This window comes from Peromyscus californicus, unplaced genomic scaffold (genome assembly GCF_007827085.1).
Source record: "Peromyscus californicus insignis strain IS unplaced genomic scaffold, ASM782708v3 Scaffold_4__1_contigs__length_199733344, whole genome shotgun sequence".
NCBI classification, from domain to species: Eukaryota; Metazoa; Chordata; class Mammalia; order Rodentia; family Cricetidae; genus Peromyscus; species Peromyscus californicus.
The window spans coordinates 97,369,884-97,382,552 of NW_026294562.1; the positions used below are offsets into that span (position 1 = coordinate 97,369,884).

The window sequence follows — 12,669 nt, forward strand, 5'->3', positions numbered from 1 at the left end:
AGAAAGGAAAGCCGAGGGGATGAAGGGGACCGGACGGGACAAGAGGATCTGGCGCGTTAGTGGCGGGGAGAAGGGACGGCGCGGCTCTGGGGCGGGATCCGGCGCCGGGGCCTGGGGCCGGGAAGTGGAGGGGCGGAGGGCGGGCGGGAGGCGCGGGGACCGCGGCGGCGCGGGTGGGGGCGGGGGCGGGGGCTCGGCGGAGGGCGGGGGTTCGGGTTACCGCGCGGAGGGAGGGAGGGGAGGGGAGGGGAGGGGGCTCGGGCCGCGGCGGCGCATCTTGCATCCTCCGCGGGGTGGCTGTGCAGGAGGCGGCGCCCCTGCGGCGGTGGCGGACAGAGGGACAGATAGACCGACGGCGGAGCGAGCGCAAACGGACGGCGGGCCGCGCCGAGGGCACTGTGAGCCCGAGCTAACCAGGGCGGACGATGCGTGGCCCCAGGCCCCGCGCAGGCGGGCGCTGCCCCGGGGGCTGACCGCGGCCGGACGGCGCCCCAGCACTGGGCGAGAGAGCCCGCACCGCGCGGAGGTCAGTGCCCGGCCCGTCCGGCCGCACCCGCGGGGTTGGTCGGCCTCCCCGACTGCGGCGGTGGCGGCGGCGGAGCCGGGGGCTTTGTTCTGAGCCGAGACAATGGGGGAGGGGGGGCCGGGGCCTGCGGGAGAGGGCGAGCGTGAACGTGAGCTTGGGGGCAGGGCCGGGGGGTCTTTGTGTGCGGGTGTCATCGAGTGGGAGTGTGTGGCAGTGCTTGAGTGTGCGCGGGGGGTGGGGTAGGGGTGAGGTCTGGGCTGTGTGTGTGCAGCGAGTGTGAGTCAGTGAGTGTCCCCGCGCGGGTTGTGTGTGCATGTGCGTGTCACTTGGAGGGGGTGTGGGTCAGAGTGAGCGTGTGTCAGGACTAGCGGGTCCTTGTGAGGGTGTGTGTTTGTGTGCGTTTTACCTGGCTCTATTGGAGTCATATGTCAGAATGCAGGGATGGGTGTGTGACAGAGACACGAAGACACAGACAAAGAAACTGAGGGGGCAGAAGTAGAGAAGCAGAAGAGAGAGGAGGAAGCCTGAAGTGGCGGTGGGTCACCCAAACTGGTGTTCTGAGTGCATCCTGGTGCCAGAGCCTGGGAGTTTGTGTCCAGGATGCTTTAATCAGAGTCCTGGTCAGGGGACAGAGAGAGGTCACTGCAAGCCTAGGTCCCACGTGGAGGGGGTGGGGAGAGAGAACTCAAAGGCACAATGAACTCAGTGTGCATGGGCTGGGCCCACAGCCACAGGTCATAGGCCAGAAAAATATTGTCGCTTATGTCAACTCTTCAAATACCCACAGGGGACACAATCATAGCCCTACTCAACCCCACAGGGACTCAGTCCCAGGCAACATACATTCTCATGCACTCACAGCCACCGGACATCCCTAAGATGCTCTGACAGAACCAATTTACACCCACTCTAGGTGTCAAGCCAGAATGTACCTGTGGAAGAAGTTCTTGGTACAGTGTGCATAGAACAGAAATGTTACAACCAGGATACCTGAGCAGTCATTGTCACAGCCAACTCATACCACGGGAGACAATGGTCCTGCCAACACCTCTCAGACCAATTCAGGTCCATTGGAAATACTATCAGGCAACACATCCTAGGGATTTTTATATTATGTCCTCATGTATTACAGGTGTCTCAGAGACCTGGAACTAACAGAAGGCTGTATTGCAATTGCCCTTTGTCACACAGCCTCTTGTACGACATCTAGGAGACAGTTGTGGACCATGCATCCACATTACAAGAAGAACTGTAGTTTTGTTACTGCGAAGAAGCCCTTTAGCTTCTAAGGCTCACACCATTGTTCTTCATCCTCAGACCTCCAGAACTTCTGTTCCCTGGCCACTGAGAGCTGGACTGTTTTTTCCCTGACCCTACATCCTACCCGGGTCCTAGGCATCTCCCAAAATACCAGCTTCACAGCTTCTTTACCTCTTTTAGCTCCTGGTAGCTTCTCTTCTCACAGGACCACTCTATTTGAACTGTTTGGCTAAACCCCATGTTCCTCACTGCACATAACACCCATCTCTCTACAGCTCTCAGATACCTTTTCTCTTCTTTTACCCTTTAACCCCGTGATTCTCAACCTCCCTAATGCTGTGACCCTTTAATACAGTTCCTCACGTTGTGGTGACCCCCTCCAAGCATACAATTATTTTTGTTGCTACTTCATAACTGTAATTCCAACACTGTTATGAATCATAATGTAAATATCTGTGTTTTTCAATGGTCTTAGGTGACCCCTGTGAAACCCACGTCTCGAAAATGGCAACTTTAACTAAATATGACTTTTTCCCCCTTGACCTCTTGCCCTTGAACTCTTATTTCCTAATCGGCTCCTACTTGGCTTTTGCTCTCCATGCAGCTCATTGGCAGAACCATCCCTTCAAATTCTCCTTGATACTCTGTTCCACTGTCTCTGAGCCTTCTCACATGTAAATTATCAACCCTATCTAGAATGGTTTCTCAGCTACACTAAGTGGCACATTTAGAAATTCTGGTTTCTGTAAATCCCCACGTAGGACCTCCTATAAAGAAAAATTTTTTTTACACACCCAAATCACTCACCCCATTTTTTTCAATAGATTAATTAACCTACTGGCTCATTTAGCAAATACATACAAAATATCTATTCTGCCAGGCATTGTAGTAGAGTGGGCTTTTTTAAAAGTAAACAAAATGGACATGCTCCTTACCCTCAGGAGCTAACACACACGGGGGCGGGGCGGGGGGGGGGGGGCGTGTGTCATAACATAGCAGTGCTCATCAAGAAAGCATAAGCCGCCGGGCGGTGGTGGTGCACGCCTTTAATCCCAGCACTCGGGAGGCAGAGCCAGGTGGATCTCTGTGAGTTCGAGGCCAGCCTGGGCTACCAAGTGAGTTCCAGGAAAGGCGCAAAGCTACACAGAGAAACCCTGTCTCGAAAAACCAAAAAAAAAAAAAAAAAATAGAAAATCCAGAAGAGGCTTTCTGGAAGAAGCCTTAAAACTGGAGAATTCGTCAGGAGTCCATCAAGGAAAGGAGAAGTGGAAATGAGGCAGAATGGGTGGAGAATATTCCAAGCCAAGAAAATGGCATTTAAAAGTTCGTGTATCTTGTGTCTGAGAGACAGAGCAAGCCAGTGATTGTGACACTTACAGCAAGACGTGGAGAGAGATGGGAGTGGCAAGAGGAAGCTGAGATCATTCAGGGGCTCCATGGCCACAGGAAGCTCATTTTGACCCCAGAATAATGGAAAGCCATCAGATCATTTGAAGCTGTGGTATAGCCAGCTTTGTTTTAGAAACACTACTCCAGCAGGTCTGCGGTGACTGGGGGAGGCGCCTGAGAATAGCCATGAGGTATTGCAGAAACCCAGGAAGGGGGTCATGCTGGCCTGCAGTGGAGGAGAGGCAGGAGACAGGGGTTGCTCTTTAAACAATGGGGGTCAGCAAGCTGACAAGGTGGATGTGGGTGTTGGAAGAGAGGGAGGACTGACGGGTAGAAATCTTGGTTTGCTCACTCACTGAAGAAACTAAAGTTTGAATTTCCTCAGCTTTCTACCTTTTCACACCTCACTGGCATCCTCTTGAATCCTTTATCCTTCCTTCCCTAATAATGAGTAGGTGTCTCTTCTACTTAAGACCAACCCCCCTCCCCCACCACCTGCATTTAGGATACCATCCCTCACTCCTCCATGGGGATTTAACTTGACTGATTATTTGTCTTTCCTGTGTCTCTGATTTCATCCTTGCTCCCCGTTCCTCCTGGGGACACTGTCAGAATTCTGCCTGTATCCTCCTTTAACCCTGTACTGCCCCTGTACGTAAGAGGCTTCATCAGTTTACTTCACTGTCAGGTTTTGTGAGAGACTCTTCTGCATCTAAGTTGTGCTCACTTCATTTACTCCCGCTCCCCCAATGTCACCCTCTTCTCCCTAAGAGAAAGTGACCTCTCTCCTGCCAAATCAAGGAGATTTTTTTTTTTCCAAAAGTCTTCAGCAGCTTGACCTCTTGGCAGGAGCTGACATAGTTGAGCTTTCTTTCCTCTCTGAGCTGTTTTTGATTTTGGCTTCTGAGTCACTGCTTTATTCTCTTAACTTGAAACGAGAACCGATGTGCTAGCCAGGCTGCTAGGTGATGAGAATACAATGGTAGAATCGCCGTTTCTGCCCTCAACGGGGTGACACTTTAATGCAGTGAGACAGGCAAAAAGCAAATGATGGCAGTGTAGTGGGATCTGTACATCTCTCACAGAACTCCTCCTGGCTGTCCTGGGTCACCTTTGAAGTCCTTTGCATGGCCCCTAGGTACTGCTGTTCCTTAAGGTTCTGGCTTGGATCTGATTATCTCAGTGACATGAGCCTCTGATGACCTATCTCACTTGTTTGCGTGGTTTTAGCTCTCATATATAGACTGATGAGTTCCAAATAACCTCTCCGCTGAGCTGTGACCTTTAGGTACCTGAGACATACTTGATCTTAATGTATAGCTCACAGACCCCTTACCATATACAAATTTGAGTTTATCATCCCTTCCCCAAATCACAATCTTTACACCCAGACATTAGCTGTAACCACCCCTTTCTCCATGGACTGTAAGACCAGGAACCTGTTGATTCTGCCTCCTTTCCAGCAGAGTTTTCCATCTCATCCCATTTTCTCCATCACCTCTGTGCTTGCCTTTGCCTTACAGCCTTTCCATCTGAATTTTTGTAGGCACCTTCTAATGGGTCTATACTTCCCTTCTCTCTTCCAATCTGTGCCTCTCATTGCAGCAAGAAAGACTTGAATAAAAATGCAAACCCAGCCATTTTGCTGTGCTTTAGTGTTTCTGTTTCCTTTGCAGGAAATCCCAACTTTTAAATAAGGTTTATGAATCATAATCAGCTCTCCCCACAACCTCCTTAGCTCATTGCCTGCCCTGTTTCTCTTAGTGCTTACATTTTGAGCTCAAGTGATGTTGAGTTCCTTGTAGTTCCCAACAGAGAGTGCATCCTTCCATGCCCTTGGACCTTTGCACACCCTGCTTTATTACTTCAAAGGCCCTTCATTCCTTCCTCCTGGTTAGTCCCTTCTCACTCTCAGCTATGGTCCAAATACAACCGTCTCTGACTCTACCAAGGGCTCCTTTTATTTCTCCTTTGTCTCTGCCTTATCCATATTCTGTTTCTCCAACAAAGCTGCTTGCTGTCAAGGTTGCATGTTATGCATCTTTGTGACCCTTGGTTCCCTACACGGGTTTGACAGTGAGCAAACAAATGAATACATGAGCACATCCCTTACTCTCTCACTGTTGAGGACACCTCAGCTGCCCACACAATGGAGGCATTTCACATGGTCCCCTTACCTTGCTGGAGACACTTTCCCTACCTCCCCACGGGGTTTCCTTTCTTACCACAGGATCTCTCCTGCCCCCGCCCTCCCTTCCTTCCCCCCCAATTTCTCTTTTCCTGGATCCTCTTCCTCTACTTTGTTTCTTTCATTTCCTCAGCTGATATTTAAGAAGCACTGGGAGTTAGCAAACCTGTGTCCATGGAGACCCTTGTCTGTAAGCTATGATCTATATTAGTTGATTTTCTCATTTCTGTGACGGAATAACACGACAAAAGAAACTTGTGAGAAAGGAAAGGTTTATTGTGGCTTACAGTTAGAGGGCATGGTCCATCATGGTGTGGAAGGCATGACAGCAGGAACATGAGGTGGCTGGTCACATTGCACCCACAGTCAGGAAGAAGAGAAGACAAGGAGCAGGGGGGAGAGGAAGAGGAAAGAGGGGAGATATGCTGGTGCTTCTCTCACTTTCTTCTTTTTACTCACTCTGGTACCCAAACCTATAGATTGATGGCACCCACCTTTGGGTGGGTGCTCCCACCTGAGTTATACCTCTTTGAAAACACCTTTGAAGACAGACCAGAGGTTTGCTTCGTAAGTGATTCCAAATCTAGTCAAGTTGGCAATGAAGATTAACTTCCACACCTGTCCTCAGACCACCAGGCACTACAGGCCTCATCTTCCTCCACTCTGCCAGACCCCTTCCTTAGGGGATGCCTTAGGCTGTTCCCTCCTCCAGTGCCTGCCCACCCTGAGCTCAACTCCTGACATTCCAGTCCCTGCTCCTTCCTGTCCCAGGTTCCCTGATTCCTGTACTCTCCTCCTTACCCAGTTCTTGCCTGTCAGTGGCGATAGCAACCAGCCTGGACTCTCCCTCCCCTCTCTGGTGCTGGAACCTGTTAGCAGAAGCCTCTCCCAGAAGTTCCGGATGCTAGAGTCCAGTTTCTCATCAGCGTTCTGCTGCCTTTCTGTTCCAGTGTCCACAGTCACCTGTGTAACTCTCTGAGAGTTACCAGGGCATTTTCAACCACTGCCACTTGAGGAAGGGCTTCCAGTTCCCTGTGTTCCCTGGTAAAAACTAACTGCCCCCCCCCCCCCAGTAGAAGGAACTTGTTATTTCTCAGAGCCTAGAACTTGGCTTCCTTGTAACTGGTCAGGAAGGAAGAAGAGGAGGAACAAGGGAAAAGAAAGGAAAACAGCTATACCTCAGGCCTTCTAATGGGTGACTAAACTTCTTGGAGCTTCATTTTCTCAGGTGAAAATGAGAGTAATGACATCCACTTAAAGTTGTTTGGAAGGTTCAGGAAGAAAATTGCTAAGTTTTCAGCTACTAACTTAGTTGATTGTATTTCACTTTTTCCCATGTTGGGTCTCGACCACAGGACCTTGTAAAATAATTTTGCATCTAACATCTAGGTTCTCATACTGTGTTTCCCTGCCCTCAACGTATCTTCTGAGTTTCTGTCTCTGCCTTTTCTACCATCTCTAACTTCATTAGTCTCTACAGCTTGGACTGTGATAGTTGGAGTCCAGCTCAAGGGGGTCAGTTCTCAGGTCTCCCTACCTTTGAGCACTATGGACACAGAGACGATCTCTCTGAGCTATTGCCCTGTCTCTTGGGTTTAGTGAGTTTGGCACACGGTAGGCCTTAAATCTTTGCTGACTACATCTCTTCATGAATCGCATCACATGCATGCCCTGCATCCTCTCCTTCCTTCCCTATTTTTTTCATTCCTAGAGGCCTCAGGCAGCCAGGTTCCTTCTTCACTCTCACTGCATGAGCCCACACCCATGTGCCTCTGTACCCCGGGTGTTGATTACTTTATTACTGATCTCTTCGTTCTGTTGGCCCACTCTGAGCACAGTGCCAGATTGATTCTCCTGGATGTTGGCTATTCTCTTTCCCTGCTGTGTGCCCTGACCAGCTATCCAAGCCTTTATCTTGGCTTTCCAAGCCCTCCACCAGAGAGGCAACTGGGCTAGCAAAAGCTTTGGTGTCCATCAAATCTGCCTTCTAGATGTCTCTGTGCTCCCATATCCCAGCCCCAGATTCCTCATCTGTGGAAGAACAGCTGTCCCAGAGTTTGATGTGTGCATTGCACTACAGTACCAGTAAGCAGTATAGTTGAGCCTTAATGCTAAGAGTTTGAATTATTTCATTTAACTTGCATCAGCCAATTGAGGCTTTGATGCACATATTACAGAGGAGGGAAATGAAGGCTTACAGAGATTTTTCCAGGCAACATGGCTTATCATCTTAGCACTCAGGGAGGCTGAGGCAGGACGATCAGGAGTTCAGAGTCAACCAGGGCTGCATAGTGAGTTCAAGGTCAGCCTGGGCCATAGGAGACCCTGTCTGAAAAAGAGAAGAAAGGTTAATAAGTAGCTTTCCCATTGTGTTGCTGGAGTCTGTGCCACTCTCCTGCCCTGCCACCTGTGGCATACTGTCTCCTTGTTGTAGGAAGACAGTAAGCATGCACTAATGGGTCCATCCATGCTGAGTCTAATCTGGTCTGTGCCTGGTTATGAGTCAGTGCATTTTCTCTTGTTTCCCACTACAGGAGCCTTGCCCCCTTACCACTCCCCTGGTGCTTCTTCTTTCCAATACCATCAGTGGCCTCTTTAACACTACATTCAATGGCTGCTTCTCAGCCTATCAACCTCATGGGAACTCTTGATGGCATTGGGCATGGTTGATCTTTCCTTCCTTTTGAAGTTTCCTCCTTCACTTCTGAGATGCTGCCTCCAGGAAGAAGAAAGGTCTCGGCTTCCCTTTCTTTGTAACTATTTACAGAGCTTGGGCCTAGATTCTTCTCACTCTCTACACCCTATCAGATTGGCATCTCCACACCCACAGTTTTCAGTTACTCTGCAATCTGTCCATCCATATCTCTAAGCCAAGCCTTTCCTAAAGCCAGGCCTGAAGATCCAGTTGTGCCTGGGACATCTCCATGTGGTGATCCCAACAACTACTCCCCAAGTGGTTTCTGTCTTCAGTATCTTAATAAGGACCACTTTGATATTCTGGTGAGAACCCCAGGAGAGTGTCAAGCTTCTCCATTGCTTCACCCTTCCTGCAGAGTCCTCAGCCAAGTCCTGTCCACTTCACCTCCTCCCATCTTCCACTCTATGCCCTCTTAGGGCCCACACCACTGACCTGTGTTATTGCAGGCTCCTCATACCTACTCTCTGCTTTCAGCTTCTCCTCGGGTGCTCCGCTCAGCTTCCCTGCCTTCCTCTGTTTTGCCTCTTCTAAATTGCAGGCAACATGGAGTGTGCATAGTCCTGAGATCAGATTAGGGGGACATTAACTTGGGAAAATTGTTTTACTCTGAGCCTCCATTTCCTCACTGGAAACTGGAAGCCGGGATTCCTTCCTCACAGGGTTGTTATGATGATTAAATGAGATACTGTCTGTGAACTGCCTGGCACGGGGCCCAGCACGCAGAGAAAGCTCAGAAGCAGACCCTCTTCTGCTTTTCTTTCTCTCCTCAGCCTCTCCCTGGAGTGCCTCCTGGGAACACATCCTCTATAGGACAGAGCCAGGCCTTGGCAGTGCCCTGGACTGGGAGTTGCGGGCGGGGGGCGGTCTTGTGGACATCCAGAAACCTGGTCCCACAGCCTTCTTCTCCTCCCACCACCTCTCTCCCCGTCCCCTTTCTCCAGCTTTGGTTCCTGCTCCTTCCCCAACAGCCCCCTGGTCTGGCTGTTCCTGCCTCCACTCGCTCCTTCCTCTGTTGCATGTAGTCCTTGCTCCCCGGCAAGCTTGATTGTTCCACCCTCCCACCAGAGCTCCCATCTCTCTTCCTCCTTTCCTTATGCCTAGCCCTGGATCCACATCTCCTTTTGCTCACTGAGGCTATTCTCTTATTCTCCCACTTCTAGCCCAGCTGCTGTTTTATAGCCCCCCTCCTCACCACTGTTGTCTTTCTGGTCCTGCCCCTCGCTGGCCCTGGGACAGGAAGTTGAGGGAGGAGGCTTAGGCAGTGCCAGCTCCCCTAGCATGCTTCCCCTTCTGTACCTCTGGGCCACTCCCATACTTCCTCCCGGAGAGATTCTTCCTTCCCTTGTGGTCCCTCTGGTCCTCCCCATAGCCCACCTTTCTTTCCTCTCCCATGTTTCTAGTTGATCTCAGCTCTGTAGACATACAAGCTGGGGACAGGAAGGGGGGCTCTGCTAGCTAAGGGGGGGATTGACATCACGTTTCAGGCCCCAATGAACAGTCTTGCCCCTCCCCCTCTTAATGAGAACCAGCTGTGGTTCCAGAGGCCCAGATGTGGGGATAGAGGGGGAGAGTGGGATGGAGTCAGGACCAAGTAACAGGACTGAGGACAAAGTGAGGGCATGTGGGAAGGCAGCACGGAGTGGAAGAAAAGAGGTGACGGAGCTTGACAGGAGGCAGGACAGATTGGGGAAAGAGGCAAGATGGATGGGACAGACCTGGAAAGGAAAGAAACGAGAAGCAGGAGGAGGAGGAGCATGTGTTAGGGAAAAGGCAGTGAGAAACACTGGACAGATGGGAGGCATGGTGCAGAGAAGAGGTTGGAGAAAGGATGAGACGGTCTCGAGAGAGAGTCTGGAGTTCGAGTTTGGAACTGGAAGCTGTGGAGCAGGAAGTGATGAGGCATAGTCCAGACAGAGGCCCCAGGGACTTGGAGGTCACAGCTGCAGCCGCAGAGTTGACCACGAGTGCCCCGGCAGCATGTGTGAGAGCATGCCTGCGTGTGGGTGGGGTCTGCAAGTGTGTGCGCGCGTGCCTGCCTTGTCAGTCTGTATGAAGTAGGCTTGCCTGGGCAGGAAAGGATATGTGTGTGAGTATGCCTGTGTGTGTATTGAGGATGTGTATGTGTCTCTCTGTGTGAAATCCATGGAAAAGTGGCTTTCTCTGTGTATGTGAGTTATATATGCCTGCGTTAATATACCACTACGTGTGAAAATGGGTCTCTGAATACATGTGACAAGGAGTGTCTGTATGTAACCTGGTTGTGTGTTAAAGCAAGTCTTTGTGTACAAGTGCATGTTGAATGTGCCTGTCTACATGTGAGCAGCCTGACTGTGAAAAAGATCTGTGTGAGCTTGTCTGTCATTGTTCTGTGTGTGCTAGGGTGTGTGGAGGCCTGTGCTCTGTGTGAGCCTTTGTGTATTCAGTGTGAGAGTGCCCTGTGGGAGTCTGCAGTGGCCTATGTTAGGTAAGAAGAGCTGATAGAAGTCTGCAGTTTGGAAGAAGGGGCTGCTTTTACACAGGGGCTCCATCCGGGCCTCGATCCTTCCCCTGCAAGGCTATCTCATCAGAACTTTTATCTCCCACTATTGATTCATCCTTTCATTCAGAAAATGTGTTGATCACGTACTATGGCCATCTTCCACATAAATGTGAGTAAGAAAATCTTCAGTCTCGGTACAAATTGGGTAGAAAGGCAAATAATTGCAATGTAAAGTGTGATGAGAACATGGACCTCATTGTGCATGGCCCTCTCTCGACAAGGTCTATTTACTGCTTTCTCTCCAGTGACTGATGAGGTGAATAGAATCAACCCTTAACCCTTTACCAGCCTCTGGGCTTAGATCCAACCATTTCACAGATTAGGCAAATTAACATTTAGGTTGGATTCAAAGTCTTGCTCTTTAAAAAAAAAATGTGTGTATGGTATATGTACACATGTGTGTTCGGGCACATGTGCCCTTGTATGCTGTATCACCCTTCCTCTTGTTCTTTTGAGACAGTCTTTCCCTGGGCCTGGAGCTGGGTCAGTGGCAGGAAGCCCCACTGACCCTCTTGTCTCTTCTCCCCATGGTGCAGGACTTATAGGTCCATGTGTAGATTCTCAAATTTTTTATGTGGGTTCTGAAATCTGAACTCAGTTTCTCATGCTTGAGCAATGCTTATGCCACAAGTACTTTTACACATAGAGCTATCTCTCCAGCCTCCCCACACCCAGCCCTTGCTTTTTATTGCCTTGTACAAATGGGATTTACAAGTATAAGATAAGGTCACAAACACATCTGACCCCAGGGATTAGGAAGTCGTAGAGAAGAGCAAATCCATAAAGACCAGAGGACAAACTTCTTTAACCACAGGACTGACCATAGAACTCCAGGGTCATGGGTTCCCATAGTCATGTATATCATCTGAGTTCACACACCTATAGGCATTTCTCTGAATGTGGTGTGTGTGTGTGTGTGTGTGTGTGTGTGTGTGTGTGTGTGTGTGTGTGTGTCACCAATTGCCTGCTCATGCTATACCTGTACTAAATCCTGAAAAAACAGAGACAAGACCTGCCCCATCCTTCAGGAGCCTCCAGCGCAGAAACAGACACATGAACACATTGGTACTGTTGAGCACCTTATTATTTGTGGTAGATGCCCAATAGAGTACAGTATTGCATGGGGCAGGGATGGGTATGTCAAAAAAGAACCCACAGAAGATAAAGAGGTTTAAACTGGATCTTGAAATTTTAATAACAGGTGGCCCCATGGACAAGCTTTTTAGAAGGTATCTTAGGAAGAGAAAATACCACTTACAAAGCAAGAAAGACTTGAGGAGCATATTAACATAAAGTTTGGGAATGAAAAAGTGTGGTGGGAGGAACTACAAGTAGGGATTGTAAGAGAGACTGGCAGGGCTCAGACCACAAAGACACTAACGAAAAAGTGGACTTTATGATGTGGGTCAGAAATTCTATGCCTAGAGCAAGGGTCCTTTGAAACCTCAGCCACAAGCCTGTGCATATGTGTGTCTGCATGTCTGTTGAGGTAGAAGGGCAGCCAGGAATGGGGGAATCAGTGAGACCCCTTTCCAGACCTGGTTAGGTAAGTGGTGTAGATCTCTCTGGTGAGGTGGGGATAGATCAGAAGAGGGTCCAAGTCTCCCTCCAAGGAGCAGGGGGACCAGAAAGGAGCTGTTGAAGGAATGGAAAGGAGCATGACAGTGCTTAAGCTTGAATGGCAACAGTGTAGAAAGGCTAGAACTGATACCTACCTGGCTGAAGTGGCCAGGTTTTAATAACAAAGTAGAGATTAAGATTGAAGATAAGCAAAAAAAAAAAAAAAAAGAGAGATTCTAGATTTCTGGCTTTGAGGCATGGATGGATGATGGTCCTGTTCATGGGAAAGAAAATAGAGGTGAAAAAACAGACTGAGGTGTTGGCTAGGGATATCCCTAGTATCCAGTATCTCCAGCGCTGGAGATTGAGAAATTACTGACAAATAGATTAGACGTGAAAAATGATACAGTTGACTCAAAAGCATAGGAGTGGGAAAAGATGCCCAGCCAGACTATGAGGATGGCAAAAGATGGCCTAGGACAGAGTCCTGAAAGACACTGATTTTGAAG

At 49.6% G+C, this 12,669-nt stretch overlaps 1 protein-coding gene across 1 annotated transcript in view; it reads left to right on the forward strand.

The window, feature by feature from the left end:
* The first annotated feature begins 265 nt into the window (after positions 1 to 265).
* Dchs1 (dachsous cadherin-related 1) overlaps positions 266 to 12,669 on the forward strand; it is a 33,632-nt gene continuing 21,228 nt past the window's right edge. The window contains exon 1 of the mRNA XM_052762394.1: positions 266 to 526. The gene's annotated coding sequence lies outside the window, so the exon portion shown is untranslated. The remainder of the gene's footprint in view (positions 527 to 12,669) is intronic.